Raw genomic sequence first — 14,617 nt, 5'->3', positions numbered from 1 at the left:
TATTTGTAGAAAGTCTCATTGTATTGATATCACATCGCAACCATCTGGTGTCCATATCCGAAAAGATTCCTTATTAATTTTAATCGATGTTAATGCTTTGTATTTGTTTTTATTTCTTCTATATTCTTTTTATTTCTTTACTTATCTGGTTTGGGGCCCCCAGATGTTGGGGGTCCTGTGCCCGGGTCCATCTGGCCCAATGGTAAATCCGGCCCTGCATCTGGTGTCCATATCCAAAAAGATTACTATTTATTTTTAATCGATGTTAATGCTAATTTCTATTTGTTTATATTTCTTCTATATTCTTTTTACTTCTTTACTTATCTATATCTTTATTGATGCAGGGATGGACTCCACTTCACTATTCGTGTAGTACATACGGCAACAATGATGATGTGAAATACTACAATATCATACTAATGTTGATCCGGCGTGGCGCGGATCCAACATTAAAAGACAAGGTTAGACTCTATTTACTATTATTATACATTTAAAAATATAAAATCGTACGATATCTAGACGATATGACTTTATCATTATACTACTATATCTATATAGACGATATGACTTTATCACTATACTACTATAGTGTTGTATATCACAAATGTCGGCATTATACATATATTTTCTAGTCATTTCAGTCAAGCTATTATAAACAACACGGTTTCTATCACATATTAATATATACATATTCCATTTTAATTGTCATGCGGATCTGATTGTCATATATGATATTTTGAATCTCATCAAGGTTTCATTACGTATTACAATGTTATTCCGCATGTTTTGGTGGTTTTTTTTTAATTTAGTTGGGCCAACTACCATTTGACTTGCTTACTGGACTTCAAAAGAGCAAAGTACAGAAACAGTATAAGGTAAAATGATACGTCTGTAAAGGTTGTCAAAAATGATCCAAGAATATTGGTTATTCATGGTTAATAGGTGCCCAAATTAAGATTTCTAGCACAGAGTAATTAAGGGGGTATTACACCCCTGCCCAATTTTGTGCGTATTTTTGCATTTTTCTCAAAATTATAGCGCATTGGGGACAAGTAATTAGATATGTATATTATAGGGGCAAGAACTACAACTACTGCACTGGAAATTTTATTTCAGCATAGACAACATTTGTGGAGTTACAGTCAAAAATGAGGGAAAACCAATATTTGATCAATAAATCAATAACTACTTGCTTTGAGTTGCTGAATTTTCAGTACAGTAGTTGTAGTCCTTGCCCCTATACATATACATATACATATACATATACATATACATATACATACATCTGTGGATTAAATACCCATAAAATAAATACGGTTTGTTCACATACATATATACCATATACATATACATATACATATGGTCGAATCCAACGAAAAGTGTACACGGCATGTTCATGGCCATACCTTAAAAGTATTAATCAATTGGCATTCGTTTTTGTATTGTGTTTATTCGCCTTGATCATATACGCTTCGCGCCATATATAATAAGACCCCTTCTGTGAAAAACTTAGACACAGAGACCCCAAAACATGCTTTTTTTACCCATTTTTTCAAAATATTTCTTAAAGTATTTTTAAAAACATATAAATCAGTTATGAAAAGAAGTCATTGGATTGAATCTAAATTGATTTCCTGAAAGGTGTGTATTCAAAGATTGCCTGTTCAATTTTTCACATATTTGTACATAATTATGAATTTTTTACATAGCACATAGCACTATATATATCTTTAAAAAATGGAAATCACTAATAAATGCGCAATTGATACAAGCTTTGATATGTCCAATACTGAAATGCATTGCATTCGAACATCTTTATTATTGTGTTTAGCTGCCAGAAATTCTAAATGGCACAAAGGTAGGTTTGGTAAAAAATATGCATTACCTCCGAATACATGTTAAAAGCTGTGCCATTTCCACAAAGTGAGAGAATAGTAAACAATAGTTAAGCAATAGGTGCAGGGTAATACACTCTTTATTTCTACCAAGTTTCAATAGCCTGCGTTTAAATATTTCTGAGATGTCAACAATAAAAGCAAGTATTCGTAGGTAAATTTCGGTAACCGAATGTTACCTACGAATACAATTTGACATCATGGCAGTATTGTGAAACACCGCCATTCATGCCAATGCCCATATTGGTACATAACAAAGGCCTGTATGTTTGCTATCAAATCATATGTCGATGAAAGTTGCGAATTCACATACATGCCCACCATGCAAAACTGAATACGGCTTAATTGGTGAAAAATATGTACTGAAATAGACGACGGTCTGCTCATTTGAAAGAAAAATCAGATTCAAAGAAGATTAGTAGGGGATAAATACTTGGATTTGTCAACTGTCATGTGTGCTTCATTTTAAATGTTTACCGACCTTCTGGTTTCTGAGTAATTTGTGTCCTGTTACGAGTTGCTCTTGACTCAAGGCCAAAATCACCTTTTACCCAAACTCACACGAATGCACAACACAAATACACTGTTTATTTAAGCTAACAAAATCTAAGTCTTTAATTGAAAACAGAGTATGATTGGTACATATAATAACAATATCGCATATACAATAAAATCACACAATGACAGTTTTACTCTATGACTACTTAACCAGCTGTCTTCTTGTTGGTGATCCTAGAGTTCTTGCAATGTTCTGGACGACTGATGTAATATATCCTTATTCACTTGTCCTGCGAAAATCAGCGAAGTCCATAGTACACTTGCATTTATAAATCCTTGCGTATAAAATCCTCATACGAAAATGATGATGCTTCCTCCAATCTCCTTTGCGCTGCTATCTCCACAAATATATCTCCTTGCGCTGCTTTCTCCAAAAATATATCTCCTTGCGCTGCTTTCTCCAAAAATGGTGTTTCTTTCACCAATCACTCTTTTTCCAGGGAACCGGTTTCTTTAACACAGCTCCACTGTTTCTTGACAGATGCGTGGCCTTCACAAACCCAGCAAACTCCAGCAATTTGACAGAAGAACTTTTAATCCTTTGATGAGGAAGAGCACTTTTGTGTGCTCGCTGTCTTCTTCGTTGCTGTATTAAAATTAGCTCAATTATTGGCTATATAAACTGGTTAAAATGTACTTCTTTTTTGAAGCACGAAGACCATCACACACATGTGGAGTTTTCAATCTCCCATGGCATTCTGTAAAGTCCCAACAAAAACCTCCAGCTTTTTATATCAGTACTCATGCAAAAAACCCATCATCTATAAATAAAACCATTACTTCAATCACATTTTCACAACATTGCTGCAATCTTGGGATTTCCCAAGATTAATTATACACATTCACCTTTCACATTACATCACTTCCTGGGGGGTTTTCCTGACGGTGCAATAATGAACTGGGGCTTTCCAAGTTCCAAACATAGCTCTGACTTTGTTTACAATAATTTGGGGGAATACCAAAATGACTTTCCACACCATTGTCTTGCACGTACAAGGGGTTTCCCATCTCATGAAATACTTTCAGCTTGTAAACAAAGTTAAATAATCAAATTAAATTAAATTACTCAGGGCACATCACACCTCCCCTTAAAAGAAGAAAGTTCGAATGTAATGAAAACTTTCTTAAGTGTTTTTTTTTTTTTTTTTCAACTTCAACATATTATTAACTTTGAGTATTTAACTCATCATACACAGTGACTACTTGTCACACACAACTTCCCTTTAAAAGGAAATGTTTTTTTGTCAGTTTTTATGCAATTCTGGACAGGGCATCAGCCATTACCTTGTCTTTTCCCTTATTATTTTTGATGTCCAGATTGTACTCTTGCAAGGTCAAACTCCACCTCACCAGTCTTTGGTTTTTGTTCTTCATCCTGTTGATGAAGGTGAGGGATTGTGATCTGTGAAAACAAGCACAGGGTATACTGTGGTACCCAAATACACATCAAAATGTAGCAATGCTAATAGCAATGCTAGACACTCCTTCTCAATTGTGGAGTAATTTCTCTGGTGCTTGTTGAACTTCCTTGAAAAGTAACAAATGGGGTGATCTATTTGATCTTCACCCTCTTGCATCACAACACCTCCACAGCCTATGTCACTGGCATCAACAGTCAACTTGAACTGCTTCTGAAAATCAGGTGCAGTAAGCACTGGTGAACTCATGAGTATCGATTTGACTTTGTGAAAAGCATTTTCACACTGTTCTGACCAAATGAATTTTGCATCTTTCTTCAACAAATCAGTCAAAGGACTTGCTATCTCTGAAAAGTTTGGGCAGAACTTTCTATAATAGCCAACCATTCCTAGAAATCTCATGAGTGCCTTCTTGTTTACAGGTGTGGGTATTGCTCAATTGCTTCAACTTTGGCTTTGATAGGTTTCACCTGACCTTGACCTACAACATATCCCAAGTATGTGACTGTGGCATGGCAAAACTCACTTTTTACCAGATTGACTGTCAACTGTACTTCAGACAGCTTCTTAAACAATTGATGGAGTTGTTCCATGTGTTGTTCCCAAGTTTGACTGTAAACAATCAAATCATCTACATATGCTTCACATCCCTCTATGTCTGCCACAATTTGGTTCACCATTCTCTGAAATGTTGCTGGGGCGTTTTTCAACCCGAATGGCATAACTTTGTATTGGTAAAGACCAAATGGTGTACAAAAAGCAGAAATCTCTTTGGCACGGTCTGTGAGTGGAACCTGCCAGTACCCTTTCAAAAGATCAAATTTGCTAACAAATTTTGCATTCCCAATTTTGTCTATGCAATCATCAATTCTTGGAATTGGGTACGAGTCTGTCTTTGAATGAACATTTGCAGCTCTCATGTCTGCGACCAATCGGTATGAACCATCAGGCTTGGGAACAAGAATACATGGTGAACTCCACTCACTACTACTTGGTTCTATGATATCATTGTCTAGCATATAATTAATCTCATTTTTGAGATGTTCCATTTTCAATGGATTGACTCTGTAAGGATGCTGCTTGATTGGTTTTGTATCACCAACATCTACATCATGAAATGCAGCATTTGTTCTACTTGGCGTATCAGGAAATATATTGTCAAATTTGTGAATCAAATTTGCAATTTGACTTTGTTGATCTTGAGAAAGATGACCTAACTTTGAGTCCAAATTAGTGAGCACATCAGAATTGTTCAATTTTACATTATACTCTTTGTGCTCCAGCTCTTTATCCTGGTCAAATGTGACATCAGAATTGTCATCTTTACTCTTGTCTACATTGGCGATTTTGTCTACATCGGCATGTTTGTCTACATTATCAGCATGTTTTACTGTACACACAGGTTTTGGAATGCCACTGTCACTTCTTTCAACATACTCTTTGAGCATATTTATGTGGCATAGCTGCCTGCTCTTGCGTCTACCAGGAGTCTTGATAATATAATCTACTTCACCCACTTTTGACTCTACTTCACATGGGCCATGATATCTGGCTTGCAATGGGTGTCCTGGAATTGGAAACAGTACTAGAACTTTGTCACCTGGTTTGAACACTCTCTCTTTGGCATGTTTATCGTACCATTGTTTCATTTTGGCCTGACCCTGTTTCAAGTTTTCCTTGGCGATATCAGTTGCTCTGTTAAGCCTATGCTTAAAATTGGAGACATAGTCCAATAAATTGATATCTGATTTCTCATTGAGCCACTTTTCTTTCAACAACTTTAAGGGCCCGCGCACTGTGTGTCCAAACACTAACTCAAAAGGACTAAATCCTAAAGTTTCCTGAACAGCTTCCCTAGCAGCAAACAACAACAAGTGTACTCCCTCATCCCAGTCCCTCTGAAATTCCAAACAGTATGTTCTGATCATGTTTTTCAATGTTTGGTGGAACCTTTCTAGTGCACCTTGTGATTCTGGATGGTAAGCACTTGAGGTATACTGTTCTATACCTAATTGATACATGACCTGCTGAAATACTCCAGAAGTAAAGTTTGATCCTTGGTCTGACTGTATGGACTTGGGGAGCCCCACAAATGTGAAGAACTTGGTTAAAGCTTTCACTATAGTCACTGCTTTAATATTTCTCAAGGGTATGGCTTCAGGAAAGCGTGTTGACGCGCACATAATTGTCAGAAGGTATTGATTACCTGACTTAGTCTTTGGTAGGAAGCCTACACGATCAATAATAACCCTACTAAATGGTTCATCAAAGGCTGGAATTGGCTTTAATGGAGCAGGAGGTATTTTCTGATTTGGCTTCCCTACTACTTGGCATATGTGACATGTTTTGCAATATTCAGAAACATCTTTTCTGAGAGTGGGCCACCAGAAATGTCTCAGAATTCTTTCATGAGTTTTCTTAACACCCAAATGCCCTGCCATGGGACTATCATGCGCTATGTTAATAACTTCAGTGTGGTAGACTTTTGGTACCACAATTTGGTGCACTACCTTCCTCTCTTCATCGGCAGGTAAATCAGGGGCGCCATTTTCTCATTAGCACACCATCTTGTTTGTAAAAACAGACAGAATTTTGTTCTGCTTCTTCTAGGGTCAATGCCCTTTGATTGATCTCTTTGAGTTCTGGGTCATTTTGTTGCTCAAGAATCAGCTTGTCATGACTTAATGGGTCTTTCATGGTTTCCCCAATTTGTTCATGCTCAGAGGCTGTGTCACTTTTAGGGGTATTTTTATCCCCAGGAGAAGGAAGTTTATCTTCTTTCTCATTCAACTTTGACACAAATGTGTCTTCCAAATTGTAGCCTAAGTCATCAATTTGGTTGTCCTCAATTGTTTCTAATGAGGCCTTCTTACTCATTGCCCGTGTCACTGCACATGCAGGAAATATCTCCTCTTCCTCACTATTATCAGCCTGTATACAGGGCTTATCTGTGACTATTGGGTCAGGAAAAACCTTCCCCCCTGCCAGATCATTTCCTAGCAACATGGACACTCCCTTGACTGGCAATTCATGTCTAACTCCTATGGTTACATGACCAGAAACTAAGTCAGATGTCAAGTTAATTTTGTGGAGAGGTACACTAATTATTTCCATCCCAATACCCTGGATCAAAGCATTACCTGCTGAACTATCCTCATTAAAGGGTAAAGTCCCTTCCAGAATCATAGACCGTGCACAACACGTATCTCGCACAATCTTGATGGGCTTTGGACTACCATTCTCACCAAGTGATACCACTCCCTCTAACACAAATGGTTCAAATTCTTCACACACCTTGTCGGTCTCACCTCCCTTTTGTGGGAATTCTTGTTTCTTGATTTGACTGACTTTTTCCTTTGACTCAAGCGACACTGCACATCCCACAGTATTACTAGCAGTTTGCTGCTGTTTTTGTGCGTCTTGTCTGTCTTTTAAGAAATAACACTGGGTCATCGTATGCCCTGGTCTCTTACAATGAGTACAAGTTACTTTGGCTTTAAATTCAGTCCCAAATTTTGCTCTGTTACCTGAACTCCCTGGGGTCCCTCTACCACCAGCACTATGCTGTGAATTAGACTGAGATCTCCCTTCTTGTGTACCACCCTGATTTGCTCTAGGTTGGTTATGGCTGAACCTGTTTGAATAACTTCTGTTATGACTAAATTTACTCCCATTCAATTTGTGAGTTAAGCCATAGTCGTCCGCCATTGTCGCCGCTTCATTTAGCGTCTTAATTTTGCTAGCGCTTTCATCCAAATGAGTTTTTATGTCAACGTGGACACATTTCTTGAACTCTTCTATAAGAACTAATTGCTTTAGTTGGCCGAAATCATCTTTGACTTCTTTTGACCCAAGCCATCTGTCAAACATTTGTTCTTTTACTCTAGCAAATTCTACATGGGTTTGATCTGCTTGCTTTCTTGAATCTCTGAACTTTTGTCTGTATGCTTCAGGCACCAGTTCATAGGCCTTAAGGACTGCCTGTTTGACTTCTTCATAATTATTACACTTCTCTATTGGTAGAGCTGAGTAAGTCTCCTGGCCTTCCCCACAAAACTACTTTGTAACAGTAGGGTCCAATGCTCTGGAGGCCATTTCAAATTTGTAGCTACCTTTTCAAAATGTTGAAAGTACTCGTCAACTTCTTTCTCTTTGAATTTAGGCACAAGCTTTACATACTTTGTAACATCAAAGCCTGACTTTGACTTTGAGGAGAAACTTGATGAGTATTTGTCACCTAGCTTAGCCAACTTCTCTTGTTCAAACTCAATTTCTTTTTCTTTCAAATGTGCTTCCATTTGAATTTTTGCTAGTTTTTCCTTTTCTTCCATTTCTAATTTGTGGTGCTCAAGCGCCATCTTTTCTTAGCGTGCTTTTTCTTCCATTGCTAGTTTTTGTTTTTCAATGTCTAGCCGTTCTTGTTTTTCTTTATTTTCATTCTCTAACTTGATCATTTCCAGTTTTTCTTTTTGGTCCATTTCCATTTTCCTCAGTTCTAATTGAATTTCCAACTCTTTCAATTTAAATGCTGAGTCCCCACCAATTTCAGTTTCTACGTACGTTTCTCTTCCAAATAGGAATCATCAAAAATATCTTCCCCGACCAAAACATCAATCAAGGCATTTTTGATTATTTGCTTTCTTGTAGCTTGCTTTACTTTCAAGTCATAATGTTTAGCAAATGCTAATAAATCAGGCTTCTTCAACTCATCAAACTTCTCCCAATTTATAGTTTCAAGAAACTCTTCTGCTTTAAACTCTGTCATACTGTACTTTCACGTTCAAGACTTTAGTAAATTAATGTTAACTTTTTTACAGTGTATCTCCCGGACGACGAGCCCCCAATTTTGTTACGAGTTGCTCTTGACTCAAGGCCAAAATCACCTTTTACCCAAACTCACACGAATGCACAACACAAATACACTGTTTATTTAAGCTAACAAAATCTAAGTCTTTAATTGAAAACAGAGTATGATTGGTACATATAATAACAATATCGCATATACAATAAAATCACACAATGACAGTTTTACTCTATGACTACTTAACCAGCTGTCTTCTTGTTGGTGATCCTAGAGTTCTTGCAATGTTCTGGACGACTGATGTAATATATCCTTATTCACTTGTCCTGCGAAAATCAGCGGAGTCCATAGTACACTTGCATTTATAAATCCTTGCGTATAAAATCCTCATACGAAAATGATGATGCTTCCTCCAATCTCCTTTGCGCTGCTATCTCCACAAATATATCTCCTTGCGCTGCTTTCTCCAAAAATATATCTCCTTGCGCTGCTTTCTCCAAAAATGGTGTTTCTTTCACCAATCACTCTTTTTCCAGGGAACCGGTTTCTTTAACACAGCTCCACTGTTTCTTGACAGATGCGTGGCCTTCACAAACCCAGCAAACTCCAGCAATTTGACAGAAGAACTTTTAATCCTTTGATGAGGAAGAGCACTTTTGTGTGCTCGCTGTCTTCTTCGTTGCTGTATTAAAATTAGCTCAATTATTGGCTATATAAACTGGTTAAAATGTACTTCTTTTTTGAAGCACGAAGACCATCACACACATGTGGAGTTTTCAATCTCCCATGGCATTCTGTAAAGTCCCAACAAAACCTCCAGCTTTTTATATCAGTACTCATGCAAAAACCCATCATCTATAAATAAAACCATTACTTCAATCACATTTTCACAACATTGCTGCAATCTTGGGATTTCCCAAGATTAATTATACACATTCACCTTTCACATTACATCACTTCCTGGGGGGTTTTCCTGACGGTGCAATAATGAACTGGGGCTTTCCAAGTTCCAAACATAGCTCTGACTTTGTTTACAATAATTTGGGGAATACCAAAATGACTTTCCACACCATTGTCTTGCACGTACAAGGGGGTTTCCCATCTCATGAAATACTCTCAGCTTGTAAACAAAGTTAAATAATCAAATTAAATTAAATTACTCAGGGCACATCACAGTCCAAATTGATTTATTCGAAGGTAACTTTTGACGTTTTCGCTAAGGTTACCTACGAATACTATGGAAAACACGACTGTTCTCATTGTCTCATGATCTAGACAACACATTGATGGACCCTGGTATAAAGCTAATTGTAGTTGTCCTCAAACGAAAGGCCACAAGACGTAACTGACTCCAAGATGGACTTCACAAGTCTGCAATAACGGTTTTAAGCGATTTGTGTGCAATTAAGCAAATTAAAGTCACTTTAGTGCCTTTGTTTCTTACTTCAATCCTCTTTCAACCGCTGTGAACCGACATTATTAATACATGATAGGGTCTCAAGTATCAATAAACGCACATAAAAAAATAAGACATTCAAAGTGCTTAATAAAGGCATCAAAATTTTGATCTAAGGTAATAGCATTTATTCATTTGGACGTACCATCTGAAAGAGATCTAAAACTACCATTTTATTAATTCATTACCATAATAGCAAAATTTAAACCTCTAAACTCAATATAGATATTGTTAAATCGCCCATGTTACCTACGAATACCCGGGTTTCTTCACATTTTCATTGTATAAAGCGTTAGGTGTATGCGTATAATTCCTAATATTCTTGAAAACATATATCCTACTCGTTCTAATACAATGTGTAAATTGATTCATACTCATTTGATAAATAAAATACAGAAACTGACCTAAACTTCATTTTCAAAAATAAATTAGCATACATTGACTAAGATCATATTGATCGCGTTATAAAAATAAAAACAAATATTTTCTGGTTGAGCTAGCATTTTCCTGACACCCTGTGGTCTACATTACACGAAAAAAAGCGTTAATGGGAATATTCCATTTGTTTTAGGTTGATTAGTATTGCGATAGTGAAAGCATCCTAGTGGTATTCGTAAGTAACATTGGGTTTTGATATCACATTTACTATCACACGTCCTGGATTTATTTTTCAAGATTAGTAATGGCACGTTTGGTTCCTATAAGGCCAATATGTCATCAATCAATGGGCGAAAGGAAAAAATTGTGGAGACATTTTTATTTCGGACTTACATTTTTGGCCCGTGGACACTTTTGGTTGGATTCGACCATATACATATCTTACTTGTCACCAATGTGCTATAATTTTTGAGAAAAATGTAAAAATAGGCAAAAAATTGGCCAGGGTGTAGTACCCCTTAATGCCCTTACATAATTCCACACACTGAATATTTGACATGTATGGATCGATTGCTATTATTTTATAGTGAAACATACGTAATTATTTGAAAATCAATGAAGTTTGATTTTTGATTAAACATAGAGACAGGATTCATGAGGATTTGTACAAGATTTGAGTTAAATGAGGTTAAAGTATACTTTAAAGTGTCCAGAAGCCTTGCAAGTTTAATGCTGTCCTTTATAAGTGTGAGTGTTTAATGAATTGTTAAAAAATATAAAACATTGGTTTTATATTTCTAGTAGCTGGATCCCCCGAGAATATAAATTAATTAATTAATTTATTTATTTATTTATTTATTTATTTATTTATTTATTTATTTATTTATTTATTTATTTATTTATTTATTTATTTATTTATTTATTTATTTATTTATCAATGTTTTAAATGATTTTTATATGTCTTTTATTTGACTTAACTGGCACGTTGTTGCCATTTGTAGCATGATCCAGCTATTTGAAACGTGTAAATATTTAATCAAATATAAAATTACGACCCCCAAATAGCCTTGGTTTATAAACCTTCTTACTATAACAGGAGTTGACACTGCATCGCAAGTTGATGGCACAAGGAAGTCGCCCTGTCAGTGTAATCAAGGTAATCATCTGTGGTAATCCTGCTGCCGGAAAGTCAACCATCAAAGATACATTGACTAAGGTTAGAACAATACAAACAGATTTGTGTCCTTTATTACTTTTTAAATTATTCAAATAGCGTTGTTGTCAAGGATAATAAATATTTTGTGAAATAATTAAATCTTACTACATATTATCTTATTTGTTGTTAAGAACGAAATTTAATGCTAAGAACTAAAAGAACAGAAAAAATAAAACCAGGGGAGATTGATCATAATAATGTGTCAGGTCATTCATAACTTGTATGTATGTCATTAACTTAGCATTAATATTCATGATATTAGGATATCGAAAAGGCTCAGTTCGGCAGTCATTTTATAATAGCTGACAAAATATACAATTTACATTTGAACCAAAAATTTTAAATTTGGCCAATGACAACTTTTGGAAAAAGACAAATTCATTTTTATTAGAAAAAAACCGAAGGTTTAGCAACCTGAGTTGTATTGTGGTTTATTGTTTTATGTATTGGCGTTTCCTTTTGCCTTTTTTTGTCCACTTCAACTTTTTTTAATCATCTTTTCTTGTTTATAATACTGAATGAAATAAATTTTAAATTTGAATTACGTTGTAAGTGTTAATATTTACTGCTATTTCTATCAATAGTACGGTATACATTTCCAGTGTAATCCTTTTGAAAAAGTGGCTTGTTTTGAAAAGGGATAAAAAAATATTTGATATTTTCATATTTGAAATTCCTTAAAATCCATACCTTTATTTGACGAACACGTAAACGCACACAATTGGGAATAATTCCCGAGTATTCTCAGAATAAGTATCACTATTGCTCTCAGAAAATATGTTATTTCCGCGAAGCTTATCTCTTGAAGGTGCTTTGTGAAAATTCACGTATATATCTTGGCCACAAAAGTTTTAACTTTTAAAAATACCCGGTTCAAGGGCATTTCATGATTTCATTTCTCAAAAAACCTTTGGTTACATACTGTTTATGTACAAAAACTATCTTTCAGATTAATTCCTTTAGCAAATATAGCGTCAAATGTTTAGAACGAAATTACAACAGAGTGGCCTATGTGGAGCAAAATCGGAATCAACTGAACTTTTGGGAAGAAGCTTTTTTTCGTAGATATTAGAATCACAAAATACTCCTTTGGGAAATACAATTTAAGAAGTAGACACTAGATAGTCATTTTATTTAGGCAGCCAAAACGTAAGGGAGGGCGGGTTAGTGTAGTGGTCTTCTTACTCGCTTCTCACCACTGTGGCACGGGTTCAATTCCCCGCGGCGCCACATGTGAGTTTGGTTGCCGGTTCATGCTCGTCCTCGCAGGTTTTTCTCCGGGTGCTCCGGTTTTCCTCCTGCATCTAAAATCGGACCTCTTCCCATATCCATGTCCCGTCATATCCGGATAGCGTCCCTTAAATTTAGTATATATATATATATATATATATATATATATATATTTCAAACCTGACCTGTTACTGTTTGATTAGGGTAACCCGACCGACCCTAAAAAAAGGCCCGACCCTAGATTTTGTTCATATTTTTTTTTGCAAAAAATTTAAAAATTTAAAAAAAAAGAATAAAATTTCACCCAAATACGGTTTAGTTTTAAATTTAGGATTATTATCCAGGTGTAAGGACACTTTTTGGCGCAGTATAGTAATAAATGGTGAAGTATACTGATTAATATGCTTTTTTATTTTAAGCCAATCGGTTTGAAGTAAATGCGGTTTTCATGATAATTTACATATTGAGGTTGTTCGAGTGTTTTACAGCGGCAGAAAAAAGATCTGGAAGAAGTTAGCACCTACCCGCATGCGCGTATTTGGGGGGGGGGGCTTTGGGGGCGTAAGCCCCCCGGGGTAAAAGCAGGGGGCGGCCAAAACGAAGGGGTGGTGGAAGAAGAAGAAGGGGCGGCAAAAAGAGGGGCGGCGGAAGAAGAAGGGGCGGCAAAAAGAATTAGTAAAGAAAAAAGGGCGGAAAAAATTTGTAAGTATAAAAAAAAGTATTAAAAAATTGTGAAAAATGGTACTTTAGGGCGCTAGCGCCTATAATCCTTTTTTTTTCACTTTTTCAAACCACCGAAAAAAAATGGGTCACCCTTTTTGGGGGGTGGGGGAAGGGGGGAAAAAATTTACCCCCCCCCCCCCCCCCTATTTCTGACTAGGATTAAAACAGATATACCAAGTGATATATCAGATTTTATGAAGCGGGTATATGACATTACTTATTCGCTATATTTTATTTTTATTCCGGATCCTGAACCTGAACACAAAAAAACTCTGCCTTTTAATTACCAATGATTTCTTGCCTTATTAAACAACTTCAGGACTGAGAGGGTCACATGGTATGTTCTCGAATTTTTGTAACATTACAGACTGGTACAACCAAGGAGTCTAACGTTAATTAATCTTTAAGGAGAAATGTGATACGAAAATGTATGGTATAATGCAGTTATTCATTATAATGTATTATGATCAGAACATTTTTGACACATGAGCATGCTGATCGAGTGAATTAAATGATCAGCCTAATGTTGATGTTTTTCAAAGGGCTTATCTAAAACACGATTCAACAAAAGACAAAACTAGCTCGAAATCGGACACAGCTCCTTTAAATATTTTATGATGTACATAATTTACACTGCTTATTAACTTTCAGTAAATAACTTTCTTTCAATACAAACAGCAACTTTCATGGCTTTCGAAACTAAGAAAAGGACCAAGAGGAAAGGCACAGGTATGTTACATCATCTGTATAATTTTCTTACATTTGTTAGTTTGTTTTTGTCAATCAAATATGTAGTTTTCCTTTGTACTTTTAAAAAGCGCGTTTATTTTGCTGATTATTGTTCTTTGGTGGTACTATGTAAGATTCGGATGAGTGTCAATTGTCAGCTTTGGGCAATTAGAGAATTTCAAAGTCAATTTACGTCGGGGCCAACGATTTAAA

General features: G+C 35.9%; 1 long non-coding RNA gene across 1 annotated transcript; it reads left to right on the top strand.

The window, feature by feature from the left end:
* Positions 1-812: 812 nt before the first annotated feature.
* On the top strand, positions 813-14,404 carry LOC140142898 (uncharacterized). The gene is made up of 3 exons (XR_011857603.1): positions 813-875; positions 11,603-11,722; positions 14,354-14,404. It is a non-coding gene; the product is annotated as an uncharacterized lncRNA (long non-coding RNA).
* Positions 14,405-14,617: the final 213 nt, after the last annotated feature.

This window comes from Amphiura filiformis, chromosome 20, assembly GCF_039555335.1.
Source record: "Amphiura filiformis chromosome 20, Afil_fr2py, whole genome shotgun sequence".
NCBI classification, from domain to species: domain Eukaryota; kingdom Metazoa; phylum Echinodermata; class Ophiuroidea; order Amphilepidida; family Amphiuridae; genus Amphiura; species Amphiura filiformis.
The sequence above is the reverse complement of the archived record's forward strand: the minus strand, read 5'-3'. Positions and strand labels throughout refer to the sequence as shown.